Below are 10,868 nucleotides of genomic sequence, written 5' to 3'. Positions count from 1 at the left end.
GGATCCTACGTTTGGTTGGCTTGCTGTCTATTCACTTAGAACCCCGTGTCCAGCCTGGGTAACACATCAGAGAACCTACCCCGGGGGCCGGGGGTGGGGTGGTTTCCTAGCACCAGCCTGACTAGGTTGGTCGGTGCTGAATGTGGAGTCACTTGTTGGCCCACTGCCCTAAGAAGATGGCATTACTGCCACTCATGGAGAGGAGGTTGACTGACTTCCACAGAGTCACACAAAGTGACACAAAGCTGTAAGGGAAAGAATGGACTGGACCCCTGTGCTGGATAGTTTTATGTTAACTTGACACAGGCTAAAGACATCAGAAAGGAGGGAAACTCGATTAGGAAGAATGCTTCCTCTGGGCATGGTGGCGCATGCCTTAAATCCCAGCACTTGAGAGGCAGAGGCAGGTGGATCTCTGTGAGTTGAGTTCGAGGCTAGTCTGATCTGCAAAGCAAGTTCCAGAACAGCCAGGCCTACACACACACACACACACACACACACACACACACACACACACACACACACACACACAGAGAGAGACACACACACACACCCTGTCTCAAAAAGCAAAACACAAACAAACGAAGATTGGGTTGTAGGCAGGCCTGTAGAGCATTTTCTTAATTAGTGATTGATGGGGGAGGGCCCAGCCCATTGTGGGTGGTACCATCCCTGGGGTTGGTGATCCTGGATTCTATAAGAAATGGAGCTGAGCAAGTGAGCAAGCCAGTCAGCAGCACCCCTCCGTGGCCTGTGCGTTGGCTCCAGCCTCCAGGTTCCTGCCCTGCTTGAGGTTCTGTCCTGACTTCGATGATGAACAGTGATGTGGAAGCGTAGGCCCAATTAACCCTTTGCTCCCCAAGTTGCTCTTGGTAGTGCTGTTTCATTACAGCAATAGTAACTCTAAGCAGGACAACCCCATTCTGCGGGGCTTCCTGCTACAGAGACATGAGCAAGGGCAGGTGATGGATGCCCAGGAACGGAAGGCAGGAATGAGGGGCCAGGAGAGAAGCTTAGGAGCTGGGCAGGGTGGCTGGCACTCCTGTGGGTAGGCACGGAATGTGTGAACTTGCAAGCCCAGTTTTTAAACTCTAGACTCTATTCTTCTTCTTCTTCTTCATCATCATCATCATCATCATCATCATCATCATCATCATCATCATCGTTTAGACAGGAAGTTACCACGGGTGGCTGAGTTCAAGTCAGGCAGCCCTTTTATGTCTGTTCCCAGAACCCCAAGAGCTGAGCTGTTACTTCTAAACAGGCACTCACATCTGGTGGCTGAGGTGAGGGTGCTTGACAGACCTGCCCTTCTTTTTTTAGGACAGCCCCTGTCCCGTTCCACAGCAGCAATTGCCTCCCCGCCCCCCATGGAAGCTTGGAGAGCCCAAGGTCCTTCTTCCCTCCTCCTCAGGGTCTCTTTTTGTGAATGTCCTGTTACATCTCTAAATGGCTCGCCATGTGCAAAGCCAGTGAGATTCCCAGCCCCAAAATGTCAGCAGAGGCCAGAGGGGAAACAAAAACAGCTCTCTGAGCTTGGTCCTAGGCAGAGGCCACATACCAGGATCACAGGCTAGGGCTTTAGGGGCCACTCAGTGACATTCACATAACTTTCCCATCTGGGAAATGGGCTGGTTGGGCCCCAAACTCAGCATTGGTGATCAAGCCTTTTGTCTCTGAAGTGACTCCATTTTCAGGAGAGACAATACCTTTCTACCTGCTGGTGGCAGTGAGGGACAGATGGTCTGTTTATGGTTTTTGCATGAGCTGGTTTGTTTTCCTGCTTGGGGCCACTAGCTGGATCTCCTCAGTCCTCAACTTCACACTTCCTTCCCTAGAAGTGTCGAAGGGGGTGTCCAGCCTGCAAGGGACCACTCTGTTTCTCTCACAGGCTCTGAGCTCCCAGGGGATGGATGGCTCTCCCTCTATGGGAACCACACATAGGTTCTTGGTTCTGTTCAGAGCTGGCCAAGGCAGGTGCTTACAGCAGCTCCGCTGTCATGCCTGGTGGCAGGTATCCCTCAGCAGAGACCGGGCCCCTGCTGTCCTTTGCACATGGTTCTGGTGCCAGGGCTGCTTGTGTGCCCATGAAGAGGCGATGTGCCCTGAGCCAGCCTCTGCTTCAACCTCTCCGCCTCCTGTTGTTTCTACAAACAGAACTTTCCAGAGCACAGGCAGGAAGGGTGGAGGGTGCACATAAAGGACACTGCCTGGACTGTTTTCTGCAGAGGGTGGTTGGCTCAGCTCATCTCCCTTTGATGTTCTGAACCCATAGGAATCATTGACAGGGATGGATCATTTCAGCTCTCATGAAGGGGACTTGGCGACAGGTGACTTGTCTCGCAGATTGCCGAGGTGCTAATGAGTGCTAATTATAATCCAATCGCCTTGCCAAGGCAATCTGTCCTGCTGGGGCAGGCGGGGACCAGTCGTGAAGTGAGTGGGTAGCTTGGGGGGATGGGTGTCTCTGTGTCTTGGTGCGGGCTTGGGGGATGTCCCTGTTCAAACGTGTTCTTGTATTCTGAGGGGAGAAGAGACAGTCACACCTTGGATGGTGGCAAGGCCAGCAATGGCGTCTTCCTTTGCAGCAGACACCATAGGGCTATGGAGGCAGAGAGGCCCAGCGGGGTTGCCATGGGAACGCCTCCTGATTGGAAAGGGAGTCTATTAGGGTGCGAAGGACAGAAGGAGGCACCCTGAATCCTTTCTACCTCACCCATTCCCTCCCTCAGCCTGGGATTCACTCCAGGGCAGGCAGCCACAAGCCTGCCCAGGCTTCTGGAGGGTTGGAGAAGGAACTGGAATCGACAGAGGTACGCTAGAGCCTGGTCTCTGTCCCATGGCAGACGGTGGTTGAGGGCTTAGCGCAGATGTGACTCCCCTAAAGGCCTGGCCCAGGTTTTCTGAGCTCATAGCCTGAGTCACCAAGGTGGGAAATGGGCCCACACAGGCTGGGTGATCCACCCATGCAGTCTGGTCCAAACTTGGCCGTGAGCTCTGGGAATTAGTGACACCATCTTGACTTGTTGTAGATAGGGATACTGAAGCTTGGAGGGCTTAAGAAATGTGCTTGTGGTTATAAGGGGACCAAGATACTGTGGGATGGTCTGTATGTCAAATGTGCTGTTGATTGGTCAATAAATAAATCACTGATTGGCCATTGGCTAGGCAGGAAGTATAGGCGGGACAAGGAGGAGAATAGAGCTGGGAAGTGGAAGGCTGAGAAGGAGACACTGCCAGCCGCCATCAGGATAAGGAAGATGTAAAGTACCGGTAAGCCACAAGCCACGTGGCAAGGTATAGATTAATAGAAATGGATTAATTTAAGCTGTAAGAACAGTTAGCAAGAAGCCTGCCACGGCCATACAGTTTGTAACCAATATAAGTCTCTGTGTTTACTTGATTGGGTTTGAGCGGCTTGGGACTGGCGGGTGAGAGAGATTTGTCCAGACTGTGGGCCAGGCAGGAAAACTCTAGCAACAAATGGCGCCCAACGTGGGGCAAGAGTTTCCACCTAAAACCTGAGAAAAAAAGATTCTAAAACGGAGCGAAAAACAGCTTCCTAATTGTCTCTCTCAAATGAGCGGCAGCTGCCGGTTTGAGCTACTGGCGGGTTGCTGGCGTGCGCACTCAACCTGCAGTATGGCGGGAATGAGGCCTCTGCAAATGGCACATTAAGCTACATTGTGGATTTAGCCTTTGCTAGTACAAAACAAAAAAGGTTTCTGGGCTACATGCTGCTTGGATAAAAACATAGACCCACGATAGCTCCCAGAGCTGGTGGTAAGCATACTGCCGCCATGTTGGGAAACTGAGGTGGGCGGAGCCAGCAGCCACAGATGCTGCAGCTTAAAGCAACAGATTCACAATAAGACAGATTCAGATGTAATAGTTTAAAATGTGTGTAAAATATACGTAGGCTTGAAAGAGACAAAAAAAGGTGATATATACAGTATAAAAACAAATACATGGTTTTAAAAAATAAAGTCTTTAAAGAGACAGTAAAATTAATATAAAAAATAAGCCACGTAGAGATGACTATTACACAAAGAGTCTGGATTGTGTTGTCTTTGGGATTCTTAACTACAGAGAGATATTTGATTGTAAAGGAAGCTGAGTTAAACCAGTATGTATATTTTAAAGATACTTTGACTTCAAAATTTGGATGTAAGGATATGTTGCTTTGGAAAAGAGTCTCTTTTGTTTCCACAGAAAGCAAGAGGCTATGGATTTGTTCCAGAGTAAGATACATCAGGTTTGACCAGCCAAGACCCCCTAAAAGGTCTCCGATGACACCATGGCCCAGATGATCCAACATCCAGAACCGTTTCAAGACAACTGGCTCAGATGATACAGCCTCACGGACTACTCCATGATCCTAAAATTTTCTTTGTTTCCCCAAAAGATACAGCGCCCCCCTCCAGCAAAAAGTAGTAAGAGAAGCTACGCCCAAATTCCCAAATATACCAAGCTGACTTTGGAGATGTGTAAAGGTTAAAACCTTCCTTTTTAAGAAAAGAAAAGGGGAAGTACTGTGGGATGGTCTGTATGTCAAATGTGTTGCTGATTGGTCAATAAATAAATCACTGATTGGCCATTGGCTAGGCAGGAAGTATAGGCGGGACAAGGAGGAGAATAGAGCTGGGAAGTGGAAGGCTGAGAAGGAGACACTGCCAGCCGCCATCAGGATAAGGAAGATGTAAAGTACCGGTAAGCCACAAGCCACGTGGCAAGGTATAGATTAATAGAAATGGATTAATTTAAGCTGTAAGAACAGTTAGCAAGAAGCCTGCCACGGCCATACAGTTTGTAACCAATATAAGTCTCTGTGTTTACTTGATCGGGTTTGAGCGGCTTGGGACTGGCGGGTGAGAGAGATTTGTCCAGACTGTGGGCCAGGCAGGAAAACTCTAACAACACCAAGATGAGGCACAGCTGGTGACAGAGGCGAGGAAGGGCTTGTAGTCATGGCTGAAGGGTACAGCGGTGTCCCATCACCACGCGTGAGCAAAGGTGGGCACCAGAACGACACTGCCCATGGCAGATGTGGGGTCCAAGCCCGCCGAGTTCTTCGGCCAACCACACTCCACTTTGGTGAAGGGGACTGAGGGTCAGCAGGGAAAGGGACTCCCCTTAGTCAAAAGCCAGAAGAAAGCCGGGCGGTGGTGGTGCACGCCTTTAATTCCAGCACTCGGGAGGCAGAGCCAGGCGGATCTCTGTGAGTTTGAGGCCAGCCTGGGCTACCAAGTGAGTTCCAGGAAAGGCGCAAAGCTACACAGAGAGACCCTGTCTCGAAAAACAAAAAAAAAAAAAAAAAAGTCAGAAGAAATGACCTGTTTCCAATAGACAAGATGTGGAATCAGGTTCCCATCAACAGGGGTACGGAAAGCCGGGCGTGGTGGGACAAGCCTGTACCCCTAGCACTGGGGAGGCAGAAGCAGGGACATCAAGGGGCTCAAAGCCATCCTTAGCTGCGCGGTGAGTTCAAGTCTACAAGAGACCCCTGTCGCAAAACACCAACCAAATAAACGAGCCGACCGATGAACAAAGAAAAGGCGGGGCCTATCCACAGTGAAGTTTTATTCAGCCGGAAGGAGAATGAAATAATGCCATTTACAGGCAAATAGGTGGAAATGGAGATCACGTCAGGGAACTAAGCCAGGCTCAAGGAGACAAATGCCACCCCTTCCCCACCTTATGCAGTGTGCTGGTTAGTTTTCGTCAGCTTTACACAAACCAGTCGCCTGAGAAGAAGGGATCTCAATTGACGAGCTGTGTCCATCAGACGTGCCTATCTATGGGGAAAATGTCTTTTTTAAAATTGTTTATTTTATTTTATTTTTTGAGACAGGGTCTCTCCATGTAGCCTTGGCTGTCCTGGAACTCTCAGACCAGGCTAGTCTTGAACTCAGAGATCCTGCCTGCCTCTATCCTCCCGAGTGCTGGGATTAAAGGCATCCAACCTGTTGTTTTGTGTTTTTTTTTTTTTTTTTGGTTTTTTCGAGACAGGGTTTCTCTGTGTAGCTTTGCGCCTTTTCCTGGAACTCACTTGGTAGCCCAGGCTGGCCTCGAACTCACAGAGATCCGCCTGGCTCTGCCTCCCGAGTGCTGGAATTAAAGGCGTGCGCCACCACCGCCCGGCGTGTTTTGTTTTTTTTAAGAGGGAGGAAGAACATGAATTTGGGGGCATGTTTTCTTGATTAATGATTGATGTGGAAGGGCCCAGCGTACTCTCGGTGGTTCACTCCTGGACAGGTGGTCCTCGTGCAGTGGAAGGAAGGCAGCTGAGGATCCTGCTTCAGTTCCGGTGTCCAGGCTCCTGCCCTGATTTTCTGCTTCAGCTTCGTTCAGTGACAAACTGCAAAGAATGAGTCAAAATAAATCCTCTCCTCTTCCAAGTTGGTTTTGGTCAGCATTTTATCACAGAATAGAAAGCAAAATAGGATATGCAGGATTTTGTGTGTGTGTGTGTGTGTGTGTGTGTGTGTGTGTGTGTGTGTGTGTGTGACATGAAACACGGAAGGGGGACTATCTGGGGGGAGAAATGGAATCAGATGGGGTAGGAGAAGGCTGTGGGGGGGATGGATATGAGCAAAGTATAATAATATATTATGAACATAAAATTATATACGAAAATCTCATAATGAAACCCATACAATTATTAAAATAATTAATTTTGACAAAAGGGGGAACTAGTCCCTTTTGTGCTCAGCCAACGCTAGTCCTTCACACCCAACATTACGGCAGGATCCTCAGGCAGAAAAATGCCCTTCACTCTGAAGGCCCAGAGTCACTGCAAAGAGTCCTCACTAAGCACAGTGCCAGCTGCTACCTCTGCCAGCCCGAGGCCCCAGGGCCAGCAGGAATAAGGGACAGGTCAGCACAGCTGGGCAGGCTGGCACTGGCTGGCCACCTAGACTGGCCCATCTTTCTTCACTTTCCTTACTATTCTTTTTCAAAACGTAAGAGACACAGGATCTCATGGGCCCCGCTCTGTGGGACCAGTTGGGTCCCTGTGGTGACCTGGAGCACACGAGGAAGCAGGGACGAGCCATCAAGCAGCTCCCTGAAGGGAACAGGCTCGGTGCCTACAGCAAAGCCGCAAGGAAGGTCTCACGGCCTGTCAGTGAGACAGTCGTTCTGAGCGTCTCTCTCCTGAGTGGTCAGGACCAGGCCAGGCTTTGCATGGAGCAAAACATCGTCTATGCGTCACCAGAGCTTTGTCCTGCAGCTGCACAGTGGAACCTGCTCCAGCCCTGCTCCCAAAAGGACACAGCCTGCCCCTCGGGCTGTCCCCCGCTCTCCAAACACCTCTCCCTGGTTCAGGTGAGGAGCAAGGCTGCTGTGAGGCAGGGCCTCTTCTTAGCCTCAGATCCCACTCTGTGTAGACCGGGCAGGTGTGAGAAGTGAGATGTATCTACTGTCCCCCGCCCTCCTGTGAGGAGGCCCCAGCCAGGAGCCACGTCCCCACCAATTCTAGGTGCCCTTTTTGCTAAGGAGGAACCAGAGAGCTGGGTACTGTTAGAACTGGGAAGCCTTGCAAGGGAGTCAGCTTCTTGGGAGCTTGGCGAGCTGGGGATGGAACTCCCATTTCAGGAATGCTCACAGAAAGGCCTTGTCTTCCCCAGCCCACAGATGAATCCTTTAAGCATTAAAAATATACCGTGGGACCAAGTGGCCACAGAGAAGTCACCTCTGCTGCCCAGCTTGGAAGGAGGGACTCTGGTGTCCTTTCCCACCTGGAAGGTATACACTGTTCTCCCCACACAGCCATCTCACTCAGGGAACCAGTGACAACCCCGAAAGGCCTGTATCAGGGCAGCATCCCGACTTCTCTGATTTGATCTCTGGTGGGCTTGAAAACTGTACTGTGGGATATCTACTGGCAAAATGGCAAAGCCTTGAAGGGCTTGTGCGTGAGGAAGGCCTGGTTATAAACACGGTGGCGGAAGTGGACTGCCCGTTAGAGCCCCAGCCTCTGCTGAGGGGACCATGATGACAACTTCCTCTCCCATCTGAGGGGGCTTGTGGTCATGTGACCATTGCCAACAGAAAAAGCACATAGCATGTCCACACTGCAAGGGAGCAATCAACTTGTCGCCACATCCTCTCCCCTTGGGATCTGTCAGTCATCCCATTTCTGGACTCCTGGTGCCAGTGACATCAGTGTCTATTCCCAGAGTCTCAGCCCACTGTGTGTGCTGTGTACTGTGTGTATAACTAGGGCCCTTGATACCCCTGATGGTAGGTGAAAGGGAACCATCACCCACTCAGGGAGCTCAAAGGCAGATATTCTAGCCCAGGCCATACCTTGCTCATTGTCAGCATTGTTGCAACCTCAATCTGTGAGACCTTTGATGTTGGGCCTCATCACCATGTGCCCCGGGTCCCTGGGCCTGATCGATGTCGCTGCCCAGGACAGTACCTGGATGTCTTTATCTAGACACAGGATGGGTGTGCACTTCAGGCATCTGCCAGGCATCATGCCTATGACCAGCTCGGGGTCCACTTCCCATGCAGTAGCAGGCATCTGCCACACAGCTCCTGAGAACATCCCCAGGGCTCTAAGTGGTTTCTCTCCCCATCCCAGCTGCTCCCATGGGGGAAGGGTCCTCCCATACCACCTAGCTTAGGAGGACTCACTTAGCCAGAGCTCAGCCAGGGGCTCCCGGATCTGTAGATGAGGAAACAGACCCAGATCAGCAGTCATTTCTTAAGGACCATCCCCACCCCTTGCCCTATGTCCAGGCTGTGCTAAAGTCTGTGCAGGAATGGAGACCTCACTTCTGGAACATTCCTCTTGCTTGTCTTTAAAAGCAGCTTAGTTTAAGTACACTCACCAAGCAATTACCATGCACATTTAAGGTGGACCATTTGATAAATCTTGACACATATGCATCTGTGAGGTCGCCACCACTAACTCAGGGTAACGAGCAGCTCATCTTCCCACGGGGGCCCTTGTGACAACCCTCACCCCTGCCCTCCCGCCCTCCTGCCCCACGCTGTCTCTAAGCAACCATCTACCTACTTTCTGCCACACAAGAGTTTGTAGTTCGTAGATTTAAGGTAAATCCTAGTTTTCCCACCTAGAACAGTTATTTCTAGATCATGTCCTAGAGTATATCAGCCATCTCCCCACCCTCGCCCCTCCCTCTACCCCAACCCCCCACTCTCTTAGTGTTTCCTGCTTTATCACTCTCCACCTTATTCCTTTGTGACAGGGTCTCTCACTAAGCCCGGAGTTAGGCTGGTGTCCGTCAAGGCCCAGGGATCCTCCTGTCTCTGTTCCCCATGGTACTGGGGTTACAGGTCCATGTGCAGCCAGGTCCGGCTTTTTATGTGGGTTCTGGGATCTGAATCTAAGTCTTCATACTTGTACAGCAAATGCTCTTACCCACTGGGCCACCTCTCCAGCCTCTAGTGTAGCCTTCTTCCTGTCCAGTGGACATGGCTACATCATGGTGTGTCTACTTCATTACGACACCAGTGTGTGCCTCATGTTTACACCAGTGTCTGGTGTGTACCATACGGCGGTGTGTCTATTGTGTAGCTTTAGGGCTGTGTACAATCCTGAGGCTACCCTGCAGCTTACTTTCCCCCTTACATGGAAGATAGATGTTCAGGCTCTTAGACATTAAGGCTGTTTCAGTATTTGGTTACCCATAAAGCTGGTATGAATATTCATGTCCCGGTCTCTGTAGGGACAGCTGGTGCTGTTTCTCTTGGGTAAATAGAAGGCTAGAATGCCTGCATCATATGGCCAGTATATGTTTAACTTTTAAAACACCTTCCAAACTGATTTCCACATGTCCTTACTCCTTTACATTTGTTCTCACTGGCAGCGGTGAGTTCAAGTCCCTCCACACCCTATCAGTGCTTGGCATTTGTCAGCTCTAAGTGGAGCTGTTAATAAATGGACAGGTAGCTCATTGTGATTTTATTACCATAACGGCTAGTGCTATTGAGTGTCTTTCTATGTCCTCATTGGCTCTTTGTGTATTTTCTTTTGTGAAATGTTACTCAAACGGTTTATTTTAAAAATTGGATTTTGAGGATCCTTTATACGTTCTATATACAGGTCCTTTATCTGACATCACTAGATGTACACTTCAAAATCAGTTTCTGCCCCAGGAGTCTATCCTTTCCTTCTCTTAGCAATGGCTTTCAGGTGGTGGAGATGTGTCATTTCGATGAAGTAAAATCTGTTAGTTTACTCCTTCCTAAATCTTGCTTTTGGTGTCAAAACTAAGAAATCAGGGGCTGGAGAGATGGTTCACTGGTAAGTGCTGGAGAGCTGGCTCAGTGCTAAGGGCTGGAGAGCTGGCTCAGTGCTAAGGGCACTTGCTGCTCTTGCAGAGGACCAACATTCAATTTCCAACATCCAGCAACTCTAGCTCCAAGGGGATCCAACACTCTCTCTGGCCTCTCTGGGCACATACTGCACACACACACACACCCCTTAAAATAACAACAAAGCACAATCACCCAAGAAATCACTTAAACTAAGATCACAAACCTCAACAGTTTTAGGTTCTATGTCGAGGATGAGGGTTCACCGTGAGTTAATTTTTGGCCATGGGGCCAGGTATAAATTGAAGTTTGCTCTTTAGCATTTTGCATGCAAATATTTGAAGGCTCATTTGTTAAGAAGGTTGTCACACTGTAGTTTAAATTGTCTTTGAAAAAAATATGCTGACTATGTATGTGGGACTGTTTGGGGCCTTTTTCAGCAAGATCTACTTATCTTCATATCAATACCACAGTCTTTTGACCTTGTTCAAACTTGTTCCGTTCTGTGGTTAGTTCTAGTTGGTCTTTTGTAGCTTTATAAGACTTTCTACAGAACGATTATGTCATCTGGAAGTAAT

General features: G+C 49.6%; 1 pseudogene; it reads left to right on the top strand.

Annotated features, from left to right (window-relative positions):
• Window positions 1-1,459: 1,459 nt before the first annotated feature.
• LOC128116168 (uncharacterized) lies at window positions 1,460-6,402 on the top strand (annotated as a pseudogene).
• Window positions 6,403-10,868: the final 4,466 nt, after the last annotated feature.

Source organism: Peromyscus californicus, unplaced genomic scaffold, assembly GCF_007827085.1.
Source record: "Peromyscus californicus insignis strain IS unplaced genomic scaffold, ASM782708v3 Scaffold_20__1_contigs__length_68692818, whole genome shotgun sequence".
Classification (NCBI taxonomy): Eukaryota; Metazoa; Chordata; class Mammalia; order Rodentia; family Cricetidae; genus Peromyscus; species Peromyscus californicus.
The sequence above is the reverse complement of the archived record's forward strand: the minus strand, read 5'-3'. Positions and strand labels throughout refer to the sequence as shown.